Source organism: Schistocerca cancellata, chromosome 4 (assembly GCF_023864275.1).
Source record: "Schistocerca cancellata isolate TAMUIC-IGC-003103 chromosome 4, iqSchCanc2.1, whole genome shotgun sequence".
In the NCBI taxonomy this organism is placed as follows: domain Eukaryota; kingdom Metazoa; phylum Arthropoda; class Insecta; order Orthoptera; family Acrididae; genus Schistocerca; species Schistocerca cancellata.
Genome location: NC_064629.1, coordinates 586,493,007 through 586,507,094, shown reverse-complemented (window position 1 = coordinate 586,507,094; position 14,088 = coordinate 586,493,007). Strand labels below are relative to the sequence as shown.

Here is a 14,088-nt window from a genome sequence, read left to right as displayed (position 1 = left end):
GAACAAGTTTTCAGCCTTTAATAATTCATTTGTTAGTTTCATAATCGTTACCTTGAAAAAAGAAGAAAAAATTTTCGTAAGGAAATTGGAAATAAAATCTAGAACTTTCACTCAAATCAGTATAGTCATTTTTATTTATTTGTTTCATCCACATCTGTAGCAAGTATACAGTGTAACCTTTGGAGCAGTGCACGGATCAGGATGATACCGATTGTAGAAACATGGAAAATAATAATTAATGCGACGTACGGCGCTTGTAATGAATTCGGTGCCGAGATTTTGCGTGTGCATTGATTTTTCGATGTGTCTATTGCAAAACAAACATGGTTTACGTTCATAACCGGCTCTCGATCAACACTCAGATTCATAGCGTACCAGGCGTATCAAAGCTTATCAACGAATATTGGTGCAGACAACTGATGATGTAAGATTGACTGAATTTTTATGCAATCATCTCTAGAAACTATCTGTGTATTTTGCAGTCATTTTAGAAGATTCTTCACCTGCCTATAAAATTAAACGTCGCAGGGGTGGACCAGGGCAGTACATTTTGGAGGAATTTCTTCAAGGCTGCACGTTGACAGACCCTCACCATATTAAAAGGTTTAGTCGTACAAACCCGGGTTCGTTTGCCCTCCCCGTGAATCGAGGAGCAAAAGAAACTGTTCTTCTCTCATGTATGGCTTCAAGATGTCAGTCAGAAAATTCTTGTACAATGCTAGTGTGAGTTTTCCGAATATTATCGTAATGTTTCTGTATTTACGTGCGTTCCCATCAAGTACTTTTTCACCCGACGTCCAAACGAGCAAGTTGTCCCTTGCACGCAAAGGAAGACCATTGGCAGTAATTTTCTGTGAGATTCGATCCACAGTCCTTCTGCTTATGAAACTAAGCGCTTACATGCGCGGATGGGGATTCCCTGAATACTATCGACCCTACAAAGTATATAAGCACGCCTAAATTTTTCAAACTCGATTTTCTCGAAAACAGTTGAGAGTTGCGTCTTCCTGTTTACATATCTTGTAGTCGTGCCTTGCACACGCAGTCAGTATGGCCGAGGTAACATAACTTGTCAGCTTCCTAGAGCTGACAGTAAACAAATGGAAACACAAGAATAATGCAGTCAGACATTCAGTCAAACGTCTTCAGTTGTAGATTTGTGTGAGTGCAACGTACGCCAGCGAAGAGAAGGTAAGGTAGAAATGCTACTCATCTACGCAGAAGCACAAAATATCGTTTCCAGGTAGTCAGCACTGCACCACGTGTACCCGTGCTGTAAATGAGGAAACATTATTATAATTACTGTTCTGGTAACTTAAATACTTCGCACACGAGAACAATTTTTACCTTATCTTCAATGGTGTAAATTTTTCTCACACAGTCCTTCAACCGAAGACCGTTGACTGAATCCAAGTGCGTATTTTCCTTATGTTTTCATTTATTTACTGTCAACTCCAGTAAGTGGACGAGGTAACGCACCCCGGGTACCGTCACTGAGTGATCGTACAGGAGAATCATAGTGAGTTTTGTGTCTTGCTTTCAATGACGTCAGTGGTACACTGTGATATGTTTTTAAACAGGTCTTGAGGACAGGAAGCGAATTTCAGACTAAGAAATATCAGGTGCTATTTAAAAAAAGACGTACTGCTGCTCACATCTCCGTAGTGAATAAAGTTACGAGAAATGTGACGTTAGTTTCCCCCTGCTCATCAACATTAGCCTAATACATATTTTTATTTTTTTCTGGCAAAAAGTTATTTGAGATGGTCAGGATATGCGAGATTGCACTTACATGAGGCTGAAAGTAAGAAGATGCTGAATAGATGAGTTACAAACAACAGTTTAAAACCTTTACACTTCGTCGAGGCCGGCCGGTGTGGCCAAGCGGTTCTAGGCGCTACAGTCCGGGACCGCGCGACCGCTACGGTCACAGGTTCGAATCCTGCCTCGGGCATGGATGTGTGTGATGTCCTTAGGTTAGTTAGGTTTAAGTAGTTCAAAGTTCTAGGGGACTTATGACCTCAGCAGTTGAGTCCCATAGTGCGCAGAGCCACATTGAACTTCGTCGAGTTCTCGTTTGTATACCATATCGTTAGAGTTAAGCACTGGCTTTTTTGCCTCATTTTTTATCTGATTTCTTACTGCCAACCGGGTTCATTCAGCCGTTGCGCTTGACACTGAGGATTAACGTTACCAAGAGGTTATTCCCATCCCATACTGCCACGCCTATCATTGGCCGTCCTCGGCTACGATTTTTTTAATGCAGCATTTGTACACTGCCTGACAAAAATATGCATGAATGAGGCAATTACAATAACTGGTTTTTAAATAGAGAAAAAATTTTTGGAAATTTGTGTTAAGTTCCTATGAGACCAAAATGCTGAGCTGATCCGTCCCTACGCTTACACACTACTTAATCTAACTTAAACTAACTTACAAGGACAACACACACACCCATGCCCGAGGGAGGTTCAAAATGGCTCTGAGCACTATGGGACTTAACTGCTGAGGTCATCAGTTCCCTAGAACTTAGAACTACTTAAACCAACCTAAGTAACCTAAGGACATCATACACATCCATGCCCGAGGCAGGATTCGAACCTGCGACCGTAGCGGTCGCGCGGTTCCGGACTGTAGCGCCTAGAACCGCTCAGCCACTACGACCGGCTCCCGAGGGAGGACACGAACCTCCGACGAGGGGAGCCGCGCGAACCGTGACAAGACGCCCCAGACCAAACGGCTACCCCGCGCAGCTAGAGAAAAAAAGAAGGCAGCCTAGAGATAGGTATTTGATTAGAGACAGAATGTAATAGGTACAACAAGCGAGGTGACTCAATTGTTAACGCAAAGGACTCGTAGCCCTACGGTTCAGAAGAACAATTGTGTCCTGCTGTCACAACCATCATTCTTGTGTAATTTCGTTAAACCATTTCACTCAAATATAATGGCGGTTCTTCTGACAAATTCACTCCAGATATCCTCTTGTACCCTGGTCCACTGAGATAGTGATCAGTCTCCAGACATTTACACGTGGACGAGGCGTTAAGACCTTCCCACTAAGCGAGAGGAACTGAGCGTGAGCGCCTAGAGCATTCTGGAGCGCGTCATTCCGGCAGTGGGAGATAAGAGGGCGAGGTGTGTGCTCCCCTGCCGCGGCCCCGCCAGCCGCCACACACCAGAGGCGCCTTCCTTCCGGCGGGCCGCTCAGTCTCCCGCCAGCGTTCATCGCTGTCACTACTACTGACGCAGACGCTCCGGCCCCCGGTAAGGCAGCGCTCGTCCACTAATTGTCTCTTCGTCGTTGCTAGGTCCCTTGTATACATTTCCAACAGCCCACTTTCAAAGACTTCAGCTTCCTATTCAGTATTTCGTATTAAACGTCGTGATCCGTTGTGTAATTTTTTTTTTTAATTTCAAATCCTTATGGGTGTGTGACTGCGTCGTATGTAATAAAACTACCAACGTTTCGGCTACTATTGCTGGCAGTCTTGATCAGGGTGACTACTGCGGTTTGTTGTTGCTGCTTTATATTATTTTAAAATTGCTGGGCGTTTTGGCAAACTATACTCTTTTATCGGATGACAGGTTCAAGAGGCAGGGATATCATATAGTAATGCTGGGAAATTTGACTGGTTGTTGGCTCGAATCAGGTAGTAACTGCCGTGGTGACGTAGTGGTGCTTATGTAGTGGCTAGTGCCTCCTGAGGTTTGACAGTACCTCCGGTTGCTTGCATTGTTGTGTTTACGTCGAGCGGTGGGGCAGCTCCGATAGCACGTGGCCTGCCAGCCTGCAGTAGCTGACAACCGAGACGGCGAGAGTCTATAACCCTCCTCGTGGTCCGTGTTGGGCAACATCTTTGGTATCTAGACACCCTCTCCGATTTCTCGCCTAGCGGTGAGTTGCTGCCTAGCGTAAACGTGGGCCGGTTTAAACTGTATGGTACCATCATATTTGTCTGCATGTTCTGCCCCCGCCGATTTAGTATGATGACCGAGCCGTATGTATCGATCGTGTTCCCCAATATGTGTACTGATAAGGTGTTCCGTCTCACCAATACAGACCTGTACAAAATCGCAGCTAAGTTTGTTTACTCCTGTAGCGTGAAGTTTGTCTACGGGGTCTTTAATGGAAGCGAGGAAATCTCTCATTTTTGTTTTTTCTGTAGAAAGGGGCTTTATTCTCTACTGAACAAGAAATGTTGGTAAGTGCTAATTTGCCTAAAACTGACATGGGGAGACCGTGGCTTGATTCTTACAAAGAAGAAGACAGCAACCAGCCACTATTAATAATGCTATTTATTTGAGTAAATAGCGCCGTAACTGGTTTCGAACTGACAGGTTCATCATCAGACGGCTGTTCACAAGATTCACAAGATGCACTTTACATAATCGTCAGTTTTCAATTTTTACTCTCCCACTGTAGTGAAATATTCTGGTTGTGTTGGTGGCCTACGGTAGAAAACAATGTTAGGAGCGCCCTATGTGACCATAACTAACGTACAAACGATGTAATACAGAGTAAACATATATGTGAGTTTAAGTGGTTATAGTACTTACATCGAAAATTCCGCGAAATTTTGTTGAGAAGTTGCAGGATTGTATTTTTGAAATATGATTTGTCTATCACCATATTGTGCAAAGCACCACACACACACACACACACACACCGAAAAGTATTTGCCACTTGTGAAGTTGACACAAAGATTGCGGTTTCACATATACTACAGTGCCAGAGATGTTCTCTGTCAGAGATATTACAATATATAGATTACTTTGATTTCACAGTATGAATGTTTATACAGAATAAAAGTCACATCATGAACAATTAAAACAGAAAGATTAACCTTACACTATGACCATATAATATTACAGTTGAAGTTGACAGATGTAGTAACCAGTTTGTGTGAATGCTACTTACATGGCATTATGTAAATACTGTGCTATCTAGAAGAAACAACATAGAGATGAGATAAAATGAATAATATGACAGTATTATATTAACATCGTATCGCGCACTGCAATTTTGTATCAATTTTACAGTTGCAATAATGTGTGACTGAGCATGCAGCTATATTTTGGTGTAAAGCAGTGCCAAAGAAGTTCATGTATTACAATATATACATTGCTTTGATTTGACTGTGGATTTTTTTTTACAAAGAATCAAGGTAACAATACAAGCATTTATATTACAAAGAATAAACGTTACATTGTGAGCATACAATACTCAGTGAGAATTAATTCGTGATGACTGGGTGTTGTGTGATGTCCTTAGGTTAGTTAGGTTTAAGTAGTTCTAAGTCCTAGGGGACTGATGACCATAGATGTTAAGTCCCATAGTGCTCAGAGCCATTTGAACCATCTTTTTGAGAATTAATTACAAATAAATTCGGAAAGTTTATTTGTAATTAACGCTCACTGAATAGCGACAACAGATGCTCTGTAAATAGCCATTTGAATCGAAAGCGGTTGGTGTTATACTTAGTATTCTACAGTAACAGTACTATAACAATGGAACAGTTAATAGTTTCCTCATCGAATCAGCCAATTTCTTCACCATTAGCTCTATTAACGTGAGTAAAATATTTCGTAGCCTGTCGTGGACTCAGAGCGTTAATACAGAGGAAACTTATACTGATGACAAGGTTTCTTTTTCAGGAGCCTCGACGAACACCTTCATAAGTACATTAATTTCGTTTTCTTTTTAAATCAATCTAACGCAGGGCTCCCCAACGTGTGGTCCGCGGACCCCTTAGGTTCAAAAATGGTTCAAATGGCTCTGAGCACTATGGGACTTAACATCTATGGTCATCAGTCCCCTAGAACTTAGAACTACATAAACCTAACTAACCTAAGGACAGCACACAACACCCAGCCATCACGAGGCAGAGAAAATCCCTGACCCCGCCGGGAATCGAACCCGGGAACCCGGGCGTGGGAAGCGAGAACGCTACCGCACGACCACGAGATGCGGGCGGACCCCTTAGGGGTCCGCCGGCTCTTTCTAGGGGTCCGCGGCCACCCTTCACCAAATCGTGTAAAATAATGAGTAAAATTATTGAATAACAATGTGAAAATCAAATTCATCACTATTTTTTTGTGTGAAAAAAATGTGTACTTTTACTTCAGATCGTATTCCCAAGCAGCCTTTGCGGTTCCTGAGTGAGAACGCATCACAGTTTAGTGCCGGCGAATGCGGCTTCTCTGATCGATTGTTTCGCAACAATACGGGGGTCGTTTGTGCGCCGGCCCACGGCGGTAGATGCGCTGAAACCTTTTACGCATGCGCGGAGGGAGCTTTGTCGACCAATCACAAATGGTTCAAATGGCTCTGAGCACTATGGGACACAACTTCTGAGGTCATTAGTCCCCTAGAACTTAGAACTACTTAAACCTAACTAACCTAAGGACATCACAAACACCCATGCCCAAGGCAGGATTAGAACCTGCGACCGTAGCGGTCTTGCGGATCCAGACTGCAGAGCCTTTAACCGCACGGCCACTTCGGCCGGCTGACCAATCACAACACTCGCTGGCAAGTATGCGGCCCCAGGCATCATTAAATGTTAAACTTGCTTTGTCAATGCACTACCTATTTCATAAGTCGATTTTTGAACTTCAAGTTGTTTTCATTCATCTCTAAACCAAAGACTGTTGATACTTCGGATGGGGGGCGGGAGGGGGGAGGGGGGGAAGAGGGAGGGGGGTGTCACTGGGAACAGACTAGTGGTCTGCCATGGATTTTCGACTGAAGAAGGGGTCCACCAGCTGAAAAGGCTGGGAAGCCCTGATCTAACGTATTCAGTTTCAGGTCCATTCATTTTAGGTAGAATTGTACATAAGACATGTGTTTCTAGTCTTTCTATTTCATTGTTGTTGTAACTAGAAGCAATAAGTGATGCATTCTAGAGGGCGGCAGTTTAGAGTCACACCAGGCCTAAGGCAAATGTTGTGATGATGCGTTCGGATAGAAAACAGTGCTTGTACTGCGTATCAAATGGCCTCGTCGTTGTTGGTACATCAAACCATTATCTTCCTTCATTCACAAGCAAGAGACGATTGATATGGTGTAAGTTTACGAAGAACATCGTCGGAACTTACCTGCGCGATTACGCACGGCTGTTTCCCAGAATGTTACAACTCATACAGCCTTCACCAGTGAAACATGAAAGCTTCGCTACGAAGAAATTTATTCTAAGTAAAATCGTTATAAAGGATATAGATGTTTTACTCCTCCAGCCTATTTATATGTTAGTTATGTCAATGAACAAAGAGAGAGTGACGCCAGTCATCCAAACACATTGGTTATTCTCATTATAAGCAGGACTGTATAATTTGAGAGACAATACTGCTGAACTTCTGCACTACCACGAAATGATTTTGCACTCTGGTCGCAATTATATTTAGAACAGTTTATTTACCAGTTATGCCATGTCCACAGATCACGAGAACGGGAAAATAAAAGTATGCTTCTGGTCAAAGCAAATTATCACTGACTTAATTAGATGACACTCGAACGTCTGCGTGACGTCAAAAGCCAGCACGCTGCAAGTCCTTTTATCGACATGATACTTTCAAGAGGCTGTATTAGCAACCTGAGTTAAGCAAATTAGGTTCCTAGTCTAGACAAAAACATTATAGCAAAAAAAAAAAAATGGATCTGAGCACTATGGGACTTAACATCTGAGGTCATCAGTTCCCTAGACTTAGAACTACTTAAACCTAACTAACCTAAGGACATCACACACATCCATGCCCGAGGCAGGATTCGAACCTGCGACCGTAGCAGCAGCGCGGTTCCGGACTGAAGCGCCGAGAACCGCTCGGCCACAACCATTATAGCAGAATCTCTTCTTTTTCCTTGCGTTTGTCCTGTCTAGTACAGTATCCACTTTTTCAGGCTTTGGCAAATTTTATTATTTTTCTGTTGGATACACCTCTTGACGCCACAGTCATCAAGGTAACCTGAGGGAGGGAAGTTTTATGAGCCACCAGTCTGTGAAGCATGTAAGCTATGTTCTGTATGTTATTCTATTTCAACAGTTTGGGGAAGCATTTGGGTACCAGCCCAGCATTGTCCTAAACGAACATGGGAAACCGCCTAAGTGTCATAGTCAGTCTGGCCCGTGTACGAGCCCACGGTGGCTAACCCACCGAGCGGATGCAATCTGGGTGTGACTTATCTTCAGGTCTCGCAAGCTAGTGCAGTGCACGATACGCTATACGAACAGGTCATTTTAACATAAGACAGGTTAATATATATTTCACATGAAATAAATAACTTGCTCTATTTAATTCTGCACAAAGCAAGTAGCAGCTTATTTACTGGTGTGAAAACTGTTCACTTGGCTCAGACGTCGAATCCTAGTCCGGTCCCTTTCTGGTTACACAAATTGACACCTAGCTCATAACATTATTTGCGTGTGTTACCCGTGTGCTACACGAAAGAATATTGTAACGAGTAGCTGACATATTAATCAACAAAGCGTGTATTAGCATTGCACTTCATCACATGAAATTTAACATTGAATTTTTTTGTGTATTGCAGACCACAAAATGATTTTATAGCGCATTTATTTCTAAATTTCTGTATAATATTCCCGACAGCTACAGCCCCCTCTAGCTTGTCGCTGTCGACGTAATTGAGACCAAACCGCACTTTTTACTGCAACTCTCTACACCACACTTTGCTATACGTAACCTCAGGAACAGAAATCAAGGGACAGACCTACATTTGCGTTACCCAAATAGTTGTGATACTTAGAAGGAAAGCTTACAGGAAAGTCCACAAGTCATAGCCGTTATCAGGAAAAGCATTTCCTCGTCGAGACAATGATAGAGGAAGGAATCGGCAGTGGTCTTTCTTAATTAACCATCCCGACATTCACCTCAACTAATTCAGAGAAATGACGGGAAGGTTATACGTAGGTGCTGAAATGGGGATTTGATCGTCTATCCCACCAAATATTAGTTCAGAACGTTATCACTGTGGCATCTCCCTCGATACAGGACTGTTTATTTGATCCATTCAGCCACTTACGTAACTTGTAATCTATATCACGAACTATATAAGCTCAGCTAATAGTCTTAATCGTGAAGAGCGAATTAAGGTGCATTACGACACATCCGAGACAGATTTGCTAGTCGAGGAGAGAAATCAGTGGCCGCTATTCGCTTTATGTGATAAACACAAAACATTTTCCATATCTTTTGGCTATTAGATAGTAAGTGATGCTAATTTTATGCTACTGCACATGACAGTTCGAACGCCATGTGTTTCCAACAACAACAACAACAAAATGGTTCGAAAGAGCAGGAAAATTCGTGAGGACGATGCAGATTGAGCTTCAGACGGTTTAGAAAACGGTTTGTAACATGCAAAGTATACGTTGTCCTCGGAGTAAAAGTTTCACAGATATGGATAACTTACTCAGGATATACTTTCCATCCAAAATAAATGAACGTGACTCACGAAACTCAGAACTTTATTCGTGACTTTTTGATTCGCACCACTGAAAAGGGGTGGGGAATCCGGTTGGGTCAACAGGTTGCGAAGTCCTGCTTTACTGACACCTCTGCGAATTTCATACCACGGCGCTCATCAAAGAGCAAATTTTCATGCCAATTAAATTAAAGCTAATGACTCGGAGAAATGAGGGGTACTCTCACACGTCGTTTCTTTTCCTCGTTAGTGTGGCAACTGTGTACCGTTGTTTATCTTGAGATAGGTGTTGGAAACAAGCCTCTGATTTCACTACACAGAGCTCAATGAACATGCAATTTCGCAGAGTAGTTTTCAGAACTAATTTTATTAGCAGTTTGATTCTTAATTATCCATCAAACAGTCACTAAAACTAGTGTCGTATTTGCACAGTAGGTGTAATCATCAGTTGTTCTCCCTTGTGACCTTCAATTATATTGGTCCGGAAAGTATTTCAGAAGTAACTGGTACGAAATAGTGCGATATATAACTTGAAAATCTATTGCTGAGGCCTAAGTCTAAGTCAATGGCAACGTGTTGGCACAGTATTCTTCCACTAAGAGACAAGTGACTGTCGTTATTGATTTAATGAAGTATTGTCAATAAAATATTGTTATTAAGAAGATTGGAAACTACGGAGAACAGTTTAAAAGAAACAATGCTTACTGTCGCAATCAAACAAGGTGTGCTTAGCACACGTGGAACTCCAGAGGGCTCAATCCAAATATTATACAATCAGCTCCACTTACATTTACTGAAAAAAGTCCACAATAATCCAGCAGAACATTGACGCTGACTGTCTTTTTCTTCTTTTAATTTGTGACGAAGATTTACAAAAAAGTATAATTGGAGGCAACTGTATCTGAAAACATGAAACTCAGTGATTTGGTCATGTTCAGATATGAAACTACCATAGCAGAATACGTCAACCATATAATTTCAGATTGCCTACACAATAAATGTTTCATGGTAATATGCAAAACATTTTAACTGTGCAGCTTATCTACAAAAATATTGATATACAATAGCGAACTTTCTATATTTTCTCCGTTTTAGATGCACAATATTATTTTCTGATGTACCATTTAGTCACATCTGGGTCATCAGATCTTCTAAAATAATTATTTTTCAACTAAGTCGCAGTATTATATAGACGAAACTACGTTCAGACGTACTAGCTGAGTAACCTCGTTAATGTATCTGATAAAGATAAGTAGTGTATCAACATCATGCAATTGTTCGAAGTCATAGTCCCTCAAAAAATTACTCACGAAAAGAAAAGTAATGAGCATTTGAAAATTAACAGTTTTACCTTGAAATATTGCATCACATCTACTTTAACTTTACCTTGGAGTTTCCCGCTTAATCATGTGGGAGGCATATGGGTGATATTTATATGTGTAAAAATCGGCACCTACTGATGAATACGATTTTGTCAAACAGAAGAGTGCATAGTTACAAATCCAAAAGCAAGTATTAAAAAGAGTAACAGGTCGAAGAGAATGTTTCTTGTTTCCAGCATTTAATTACCTGTGGCTGAATGTAGAATCTGCTCATTCATCACGCGATGTTCATTGTGGCTAAAGACACATTGAAGGCGCATGCTCATTTCTGTTATTCTTGCAAGCTGAAGTAACTATTGCAAAACACTGATGACTGTAACAAATGGCTCAAATGGCTCTGAGCACCATGGGGCTTAACATCTGAGGTCATCAGTCCCCTACAACTTAGAGCTACTTAAACCTAACTAACCTAAGGACATCACACACATCCATGCCCGAGGCATGATTCGAACCTGCGACCGTAGCGGTCGCGCGGTTCCAGACTGAAGCGCCTAGAACCGCTCGGCCACTCCGTGACTGTAACAGCTCAGAAACATGCTACTAAAACACGATCATATTAACAGCGTGAGGGAGTTTGCTTGAGCTGAAGTCGTTAGTTCGGTATGTCTACATGCCTGTATTTCTTGATGTAAGATATCATACCGCACTGAGTCGTACTTTTAATTACAGCTGAAAAACGACAGCAAAGATAGTTTCGTCGCTGTTATTACTAACGGGTCTGAAACACAGTTGGGAAAAAGTCTTTATGTGAGCATATTAGCATCCATTAATACCGGCACAGTAAATGTTCCAAAAATATTTTTTAACACTTATTGACAAGCGAGTGTGTGCACGTTTACATTTAAGAGAATGGAGTAATAAGCATTATGAAACGAAAAATATAACGTCACTGTGAGATAAAAACAATACAGTAACATCAATAATGCCCGTCTGTACACATTACTCATGTTCGTAATAAAAATTTGCTTTTGGATAACATTAAGTGCTGTGTTGCTCCATCGCGTGCATTCTTCAACATACTCTGTGTTCGAGTATAATAAATTTCCTTGAGAGAAAAAAAAAGCTCCTGTCCACAAGTCAGCATGGATTTAGAAAGCACCGCTCGTTCAAAACTCAGCTTGCCCGTTTCTCACGTGATGTCCTACAAACCGCGGATGGAGGAAAACAGGAAGATTCCATATTCCTAGATTTCCAGAAAGCGTTTCACACGGTGCCCCACTGCAGACTGTTGGCGAAGGTCCGAGCAAACGGATTAGATTCCCAGATACGTGCGTGGCTCGAAGACTTTTTAAGCAATAGAACCCAGTTCATTGTCCTCTACGCCGAGTGTTCATCAGATACAAGGTTTTCCCTGCCCGGGTAATGGGTGTTTGTGTTGTCCTCATCATTTCATCATCATCATCATCATCATCATTCGTGCCAGTGGCTAGACTGGACTGTGCAAAAAAATTGGTCTATGTAAAAATTGGGACTTTGTACGGACATTGATGACCGCGCAGTTGAGCGCTCCACAAACCAAACATCATCATCAGATACATGGGTTTCGTCAGGAGTACCTCAGGGAACTGCTATAGAACCTTTCGTATTCTCTATATACATAAATGATATGACGGACACGGTGAACAGTAATTTACGTCTGTTTGCTGATGACGCTGTGATGTACGGAAGGTATCGTCCTTGAGTGACTGCAGGGAGACGCAGGATGACTTACACAGAATTTCTAGTTGGTGTGAAGGATGGCAGCTTGTTCCAAATGTAGATAAATGTAAGTTAATGCGGACGAGTACGAAAAACAATCCTGTAACGTTCGATTACAGCAGTAGTGGTGTGCTGCTTAACACAGTCAAATCGATTGAATATCTAGGCGTAACGTTGCAAAGCGATATGAAATGGAACGAGCGCATCACGTTGGTAGTCGGATGGACGAAAACTCGACTTCATTTTATTGAGAGTATTTTGAGAAACCGTAGCTCATTAATGAAGGAGACGGCGTATAGAACGCCAGTGCCACCCATTCTTCGGTACTGCTCGAGTGTTTGGGTTCCCCACCAGGTTGGATTAAAGGAAGACATCGAAGCAAAAAAATGGTTCAAATGGCTCTGAGCACTATGGGACTTAACATCTATGGTCATCAGTCCCCTAGAACTTAGAACTACTTAAACCTAACTAACCTAAGGACAGCACACAACACCCAGCCATCACGAGGCAGAGAAAATCCCTGACCCCGCCGGGAATCGAACCCGGGAACCCGGGCGTGGGAAGCGAGAACGCTACCGCACGACCACGAGATGCGGGCACATCGAAGCAATTCAGAGATGTGCTGCTAGATGTGTTACTGGTAGTTTCGACCAGCACGAAAGTATTACGGAGATGCTTCGTGAACTCAAATGGGGATCCCTGGCGGGAAGGCGACGCTTTTTTCACGAGGCATATTGCGGAAATTTAGGTAACGGGCAAGTGGGACCGACTGCAGATCGGTTCTACTGCCGCCAACGTATATTTCACGTAAGAACTAGGAACATAAGATAGAAATTAGGGCTCGTGTGGAGCATTATAGATAGTCCTTTTTCCCGCGCTCTATTTGCGAGTGGAACAGGAAAGGAAATGGCTAGTAGTAGTAGCTGGTACACTCCGCCACGCACCGTGCGGTGCCTTGCAGAGTTTGTATGTAAATGTAACATGGTTGGGGGGATCGAGACGTTGCTGCTCACGCCGGTTCCATTCTTCGACGGCAGCCCTTCTAAGTCCATACAGTGTGTGAGGAGGGTTCTTACGATGATGTACCTAGTTTCAAGGTGTCATACAAATTCTGCAGTCGTCGGTAACAAGCACCCATCGCGACTCGTCCAGATTTCATTCCAGACAGTCCTAAACCACTTTCTCCGCACACCACGGTACTGGGGGTTTGTTCTGCTGCACGTAATGGACGCACAGAGGATAAAGTGATGGCAGGGATAGATTGTGTGTTTCCTGGTTCCACACAAAATGTAGATGAGCCTCTAAAAAGGCGGGCGCAGTAATTGTGCACTCTCCTCGGTATACGTGCGAGCCACAATTTTTAGACAGCGGCCATCAGCTCGTGTTCTTGACCGTGGGCAACAACTACGAGGCAGATATTCAGTATGTTGTTTTCAACGATAGCGGATGAGTATTCCAATAGCGTTGCTGTGGTGTACGTCTGTTTCACGAGCAACTTACCATGATGACTGTAATTTTTGCCATTATGTGACAATGAGTGCACGGTATAAGTTTGCAACATCCTTCGAT

At 42.5% G+C, this 14,088-nt stretch overlaps 1 protein-coding gene across 1 annotated transcript in view; it reads left to right on the top strand.

Annotated features, from left to right (window-relative positions):
• Nucleotides 1-3,191: 3,191 nt before the first annotated feature.
• LOC126185115 (catenin delta-2) overlaps nt 3,192-14,088 on the top strand; it is a 491,417-nt gene continuing 480,520 nt past the window's right edge. Inside the window, exon 1 of the mRNA XM_049927926.1 lies at nt 3,192-3,264. The gene's annotated coding sequence lies outside the window, so the exon portion shown is untranslated. The remainder of the gene's footprint in view (nt 3,265-14,088) is intronic.